Source organism: Pinus tabuliformis, chromosome 7 (assembly GCF_031772625.1).
Source record: "Pinus tabuliformis cultivar Carrire ecotype Pingquan chromosome 7, CPIR1, whole genome shotgun sequence".
NCBI classification, from domain to species: Eukaryota; Viridiplantae; Streptophyta; class Pinopsida; order Pinales; family Pinaceae; genus Pinus; species Pinus tabuliformis.
In genome coordinates this window covers 1,905,281,182-1,905,288,908 of record NC_142293.1, presented here as the reverse complement: position 1 = coordinate 1,905,288,908, position 7,727 = coordinate 1,905,281,182, and positions in this window count along the sequence as shown.

The following is a 7,727-nucleotide window of genomic DNA, read 5'->3' as shown; positions in this document are numbered from 1 at the left end:
GAAGCGAATGATTGCTTCCATGGATCATTGGAATGCTTCCTATAACTTGTGAACTGTTGGGGAGAAATGTTTGTTGGTCGACGATTGTAATTCATCCTTGGAATGGAAATGCAATATTCCTGAAGTAGGTCGACACAACTGTGGCCATGGCATATATCTAGGGCCTTCCCAGTAGGATGTTGTAATCAAGGTTTCCATCAATTACTTCAACATCAATTTCTACTATTTTTCCCCCTAGTTCAACTTGCAAGTTACTTAAAATCCCATATGGAGTGTATGATCATCCATAAAATGCTTTTAGCGTCGTTGACAATCTCGACAAGGGTGGTGAGACTAAATTTTCCAGCAACTCATCGACATAATACATGTAAATGCCCCCTCATCAATAATTGTTCGATGAAAAGTTTTGTTGAGGGCTTTCACTTGAATAAGGAAAGCTAGTTGAGCTGGTAACTAAGGGTCATATCCTTTATGATCAAAGGCCACAAGATTGGAATCCATTTGGCCAATCCCACCTATTGCTGATAATAAAGCTTGCTTTTGGTAGGGGCAATTTTGCGGTACCTCAAGTGTCGACATAGCGGATGGCGATTGGGCCAGGTCCTCTACTATATTATAATTCTGTGCTACTTTTTCATGAGGATTAAATGTCGATTTGTGTACTACTCCCTTTGGTGACTTTATCATTGGTTCAGGAATGATGGGTGGCACAACTTCGATCAAAGTTGTTGTCGAACTACTAGGTTGTTCATTAGCCTTGTTATTCGACAGTTGTAGATTCCTATAACTTGTCAAAGCATCATTTTGCTGCTTTGATATAGACAACATAAGCACTTGGCATCGGGAAGAATTTTGATTAGCAACCAGTTTGGTTCCCAGGTTTAGAAACGGATCAGTCAATAATGCTGAGGTTTTTGAACTCTTAAAGAGTTTCTTAACTTCAGATTTATGTGGACAATCTCTCGTCCAATGATCCTCATCACATATATGACACCCCGCAGGGGGTTTCCTTTGCCCAGAAGGGTTTGTAGAAGGTTTTTCAGGAGATGACTCATCATGCTTCTTTTTTCTCCCTTTCTTTTTCTTCTTGCCCCCTAGTTGCTTCAGCTGTTTGCCCTTGTCGGTCGACACGACATTTACTTCTGAGGCAAGAAGTTCCTCATTTGCATTATGACTAGAAATCTTACATGCCTTCTTAGATGTAGCCGTTTTCGATTTTGTGCTTGTTGTGCCAATCACACCATCACCGGCATGAGAGTCATTGCTTGATTTAGGAGGAGGAGGGACTGAGAATTCTGGTCTAGGAGCGTCAGGTATTTTATCGTAGAGCGTGCCAAACTGAGTGTAAATCAAGTCCAAATATTGTGCAGGAGAGATAACCTGCTCTTTGGGGATGACTCCCCCTTTTGCCACATCTTCCGTGATGGAAGGCAATAATGACTTAATGAACCATTCAGCTAAACGCTGATCGGGAATATACGTTTTCACCATTCTACGATGACGTCGCCACTCATGTATATGATCAGATATGTGAGTGGTCGTCGTTTTTTTGAAATTGGTAAGAAGTTCCGTTCCCATTTCGTACCTTATCGGTAACTGAAAATGGGTTAAAAAGGTTGTGGCTAGGGTACTGAAGTTGTCGAATGAAGCTCTAGGCAATTCGATATACCATTTTGCTGCCGGACCAGTTAACGTCCTTTGAAAAAGGGGAAGCCTATTCGATTCATCGTTTAGGGTGTTTGATGAACACCACAGATGAAAGGTCATCACATGATTCGATGGATCTTCACCCAGATTTCCATTAAATTTAGGAATATCTGATGGAAGTTTATGCGGAATCGCTGGCCACCAAGGGGCATAAGCAATTGGATCGTTTGTTAACCGATTTAAATAAGGTAACTCTAAGGTTGCCACAAATGGTAACTGTTGATTCAGGTTAGGTAAGCATACTCGGGATAAGATGGGATTGCCTGAGCAGTTGGTCTTTGCATACCGGCATAATGCATTTGATGCTGGTATGTTTGGTAAGGCTGGTGGACATGACCATTGTAAAATGGTTCATTTTGACCATTTTGAATGTACGACTGTTTGGTATTGCACTAGCCATGGTTGTGAAGCCATGTGCTGTTGTACGATACTAACCGTTGACCAAGGTGAGGGGTAATTGTACCTGTCTGGACCTGTGTCGCTCCACCAGTCGGCGATTGTGGTTGAGTCGCGGGGTCAAGGGGATGTTTCATTACAACCTGAGAAACCTGAGGTTGGCATACGACAAACACCGTTTGAACTTGCGATACCATCACAATAGCTGGCGTAGTCGGGATGTTCGACATAGGTACGCATTGTTGCATCGAATACACAACTCTTGGTTGTTGAGGTAGTATAGGTACCCAACCACTTGGGGTAATTCCACTATAACCTGAATGTTTTTGTGAACTCCCGTATGGATATTCTCCCGGAGGGGATAATGAAATGGTAAACTGCCCCCCATACGGTGGTAATCCGGAACTCAAGGGAATTGTTGGCTCTTGGGGACAGGACTGCCAAAATTGACCTCCAAAAGGATCAATTTGTCGAGACTCAACATAAGAGTTTTCGGATATTATTCCGGATGAACAAATAGGAATGGACCATACTGTCGAAATAGCCCCTAAGTGGGCTCCTTCTAGCGGTTGAGAGCTAGTCGGGACAGATGGTATACCGGCGAACATTGTCGGAATGATAGCAGGGAGTTCTACCGTCGCTGTGTCAGATGACACAGTCTTAGATGTTAACAGTTGTTCAGACATTTGTATTCTATCCAAAATATTACCTAGCAATTCTACAGGAGCTTCCGCTGGTGGTAGACTAACTTCTGATGAAGAAGGATATAGAGTGACCCCGACTCGAAAGTGCGTTGGAGTACTTGTTTGAGGATCTTCTACAATTTCTTCTATTGCAATCAGACCAGGTGGAAGGGGAAGACCGTCAGGTCCGTAAAATATTTCTGGTGCCGAAGAAGGTGTGAAATCGGCAGCGAAAGATGTTTGAAGAGTAAGACTCTCCGAACCGGTTGTAGATGGAACTGGTTCGGTAACACAAGTGTTTATTCTCAAACTAGGATCAGTATCACTGTCCTTATGTGGCTGTTGAACTTCTTCTGTAGAGGCAGGGATTCCTTTGATGTCGTTGGAACACTTGTTCTAACTTTGATAGGAGATTTGGAACTGGTTAAACGAGTTCGCTTTGTCCGTACTGGTTTCGATTCCGGAGACAAAGACGGTTGACTCATAAGCCTCCGCGAATGACGGGGTTTCAATTGACTTTCTTCCATGATTGTGGATTACTCGATCAACTAAAATAAAGGGAAGGTATGTTTTTGAATTAAATGAATTTTAGACGCTTTGACACAACTTGTTTTTTCAGTTTTTAAGAGTCGAGAAAAAACAAAAGATGACTCTAGTCTCCTTCGATTTTTAATGAGCCTGAAGTGACAAGTGCTCAGATGGACCTTTTCCGTTAAGGAGTCTGAAAAGGAACGAAAGGGACTGCTCTGGAGGTCTAGGTAGAGCGAGTACCAAACCAATCGCAAAACTGCAGAATACTTTTTACGGTACGGTAGCCAATCTTCCCAAATGCTCTGTTCAGTGCATTGCGATCGGTAGGGCGGCAAACACGGCTTCCTATGGGTAAAAGATTTAAGCCTATAGGGGTCTCCCAAAATATACTCGACGGTACGTGGGAGCACAAGTCTGTACTAGCACTTATCGTCTCAAAGTGGAGGAATCACTTAACCATCAGTGAGGACAACAGTTACCAGGCTTTACGACGTTGGAATACGTCTCTAGCCTAGACCTCTAAATTTTGTGCGTTAAGTTCCAAAGCGTTGTTAGATTCATTGAATTTATTTTAAGTTGATCTTGCTTATGAAGTTTTCCTTTTGGGTTCACCACGAGATGTAGATGTAATTCCTAAAATCCAATTTAAAGATGATAAAATTTTTTTTATCTCTTTTCTGTAATGAAAATCCTAGCTACTAGAGGAAAAGAAAGACACAATCTTTTCACAAAGAGCAAAGAGCACATTGTAAATGCACTTTCCTAAATCAAGCCAAACAGACTGTCTATATGCAAATGCACATGCATGTATTTGTTTTTGACTTTCCTAGTATTGATGCTAAAAAGAAAGTTGATGTACAAATCTAAATTTGCTTTCAAGCGACAAACACAAACAAGCTTCTTTTCGAAATCAAAAGATAGAGACGATTACGACACTTTACGATTTTGAAATGAACACTCGTTTTTGACACTAGAAAATCAAAAATTCAGACCAAAGGCAATAATAAAAGTGTAATCGACCATCAACAGCAATCAAGCTTTCTCCTATGATCGAAATCGACACTTGCGACAGATCTAAATCAAAGGACGACAGTACGATTATTCTACTTTTGTAATGGAAAACTGTAAATGACTCAATAAACACATAAAAACATCTACAATTCTTTTGTACAAAGGAGGCAGAATAACAGTAAGGAAAATGGGTTTTAAACAGACATATACTAATCACAGGCAGCAAAATTTAGAGACAAAACTGGAAAGAATGAAGCACAAGAACCTCAGCTGCACAAGGCTAGTCTGATCAGCGCACCTGTAACACAGAGAAACTGCATTGCAGCACAGGTTGCCCTTTCGGGAAGTGCGTTGAAATGCAGGATCTCTTCACAGTACCTGTGCTGGGCCAGAAATGAGAACCCGTCCGGGTTCTGGGTCGCAGTTTGCAGTTTAGTCTTTGGTTTTTGGCTGAGTAAAAGCAATCAGTAATGCACAATCAGGTGTAGATCTAAGGAGGGTCTAAGAGCTATCACAAGGGCAATCAGATAGTCTGTGAATCAGCTTTTCAAATCATAAACAGATCCAGTGAATGGATTGAAGCAGCAGGTGTATACTTTGCATTTGTTATGGCAAATGCAGTTCGAATACTACTTATAAGTTTATGAAATGAACAACAAGAGATACACAAACAAACTAATTAGACATTCCCAGCGGAGTCGCCATTTTGTTACCGGGAAAAGTGTCTATTTAGAATTGCTCTATCCCACTAAGGTGCGACAGCTGCCTTAGAAAAAAACAGAGAAAACTACTTTTGTATTTCCTTTATTAACTATAAATACAGAGGAGTAGAAAGAACCAACGTGTGTCTTGCGCTAATCCTTTGATCTGATCCCTCTTTTCTTTGACAGCTTCCAGCTACCTGCTCCCTTACTTGCCTAGCTTCACCAAGTACCTGTAAGATCACAGAAGAAGAAAACTATACAAAGACATGGATCTATATTCATAAACAACTTAGGATCAGATTTAAGTTAGCCATACAAATGTAACAAGCATCAATGATACAAAAGCATGGAGGAGAAACTCAAATAGCTTTTATTGATAAACAAGAAGATCCTGGAGGAGTTTCAACCGATGGTTCCTGACCCAGCATCAACCTCCCAACAAAGAATCCCCTCTTCACCTCCAACAAAGCATAGATCACCCAATACTCTGATGTTTGTCTCAAAACCAACAGCAATTCCTTACAATGTGCAAAATTCCAGCCTCTGGATCTCTGAGATGAGGGATCCATATATAGATGTGTGTAAGGAGGATGAGTCAGCTTGTGATTTGATTAGTGTCTTCTCTCTGTCAGTTCTTGCTTCCACTTGGAGACTGAAGGCCTCCTACTCATCCTTGGTCGAATTCAATGAGGCAAGTGTCATAGGAGAAGATTCTGGAAGCTTCCATTGTCTCTCCACCTCGCGGAATGACACTGCCATTTTTCATTTCTTGCCTAATGCACCCTCATAGTGCATTTAGGTGAGTTGCAACACACCTATCCAGTGTATTTAGGTGCTATGCAACGCACCTAGCCAGTGGAGCAGCTGAAATGATCCTGTTTTGACTTATTCTGAGCAGTTTCTGGTGGAGAACTTCTGGGAGAATCTGTAATTTGTTGACCTTGCTCCTTTAGGGGTTAGAACAACACTTTTAGGGACTTAGGAGCCCTTGGTTTATGGAAATTTCATGCTTAGAGTTGTAAGGCACAAAAATGTCTATAACAATTTGGATCTCTTTGCATATAATTGTTTCTCCTCCAGTAGTTGTAGCACCCTACCAACATGTTCAACATGATCCTTCCAAGACTTGCTGTAGATTAGTATATCATCAAAAAATACTAACAAAAATTTTCTAAGGAAGGGTTTGAAAATTGAATTCATCAAACCTTGAAATGTAGAAGGTGCATTGGTAAGGCCAAAAGGCATGACCAAAAATTCATAATGACCCTCATGAGTTCTAAATGTTGTTTTCGGAATGTGTTTGTTGGGTCCCTATAATACTAGTGATTAACCCATTACTATTGTAGTTATACCCCTTATTTATATTGTTGTGCCCCTATTACCCCCATATTGTTATTTCTGTGACCATAGAATCCCTCTATTGTTATTTTTGTGGCTTTATATTATTATTGTTAGGTCGGTTGGGTTATATTGTGACTCCCTAGACTCCTATATATAGAAAGGAGGTTTTGTCATTTGTATCATCCAAGAATTGTTCATTTATGTAATGTAAAGGAGTTTTCCCCCTCGAAGAGGCTGAATTATAAGGCGTTGATCTATCTTCTCTATCTTTTCTTGAGCTGGTTTCATAACATTTGGTATCGGAGCTTTGGATTCTAGGGTTTCGCTGCTCTAAACAGGTCATCGTGGCATTTTTTCTATAAATTTTTTCTATGATGTTTCAGAAGTCTAAAAAAAAAACCCATTTGAGAAGAAATTGCGTTGAATCTTGGGTCCGAATTTCAGAGCTTTTCGTGCGATATTTGTGGAGATATGATCTGAGGAAGTTGGTCTTTTTGCAGACTCCTGAATTACATTCAAAATAGGTGACCTGGGGAAAATCGTCATAACTTTCTCTCTGGGGATCGGATTGAAATTTCGTAGGAAGTTCCAGGAAGAGGAAAAACTGTAGTTTCTTGTGTGTGTGTTTCAGATTCAAAGGTTGACAGAGTGACTCGTGGCACGTCGTACAAATTCACTGTACGGAACCAGTCTAAAAACAAGTCACTGTGGGAGATTTCACATAACTCTTACTTGGAGAATCCAATTTGGCTCAGACTTGTGGCATTGGAAAGAGGACACAAAAGGATACTACAGGTAGCGATGTTAGAATTGGATGATCTGAAATTACATAGATACATCAGATTCAATATCAGGCTTCTATAAAGTAAAAAAAGGTGTGTAGTTTTTTTTTTTAATTTTTGTGTAAGCTTGGTTTAACGGAATTGAAAGGGCATAGTAAAGCATTATTATTGGTAACTGATGTCCCGAGGAAAGAAAATGCAAACACCTAGGGAGGAACCTGAAAGCTCTAGCATGACCCATGAAGAAGATGAAGAAATGCTACATGATATATCAGAATTACAAGAACAAGTGCAACAAATGTCACGCTCACAAAAGCTAACAGAAGATAATATAAGTGGCGTGGAATCTAAGATAAATGGTGTGGAATATAATATGAAGGGCATGGAAGCTAAGATGGATGATTCGAAGACATATTTGAAGAGAGACATGGCAGATTTGAAGATAGATATGAAGACAGACATGGAAGAATTGAAGAAGTTGCTACAACAAAGGGTCACTAATGGTGAAAAGGTAGTGTTATGAAACCAGCTCAAGAAAAGATAGAAAAGATAAATGCACGCCTTAGAATTCA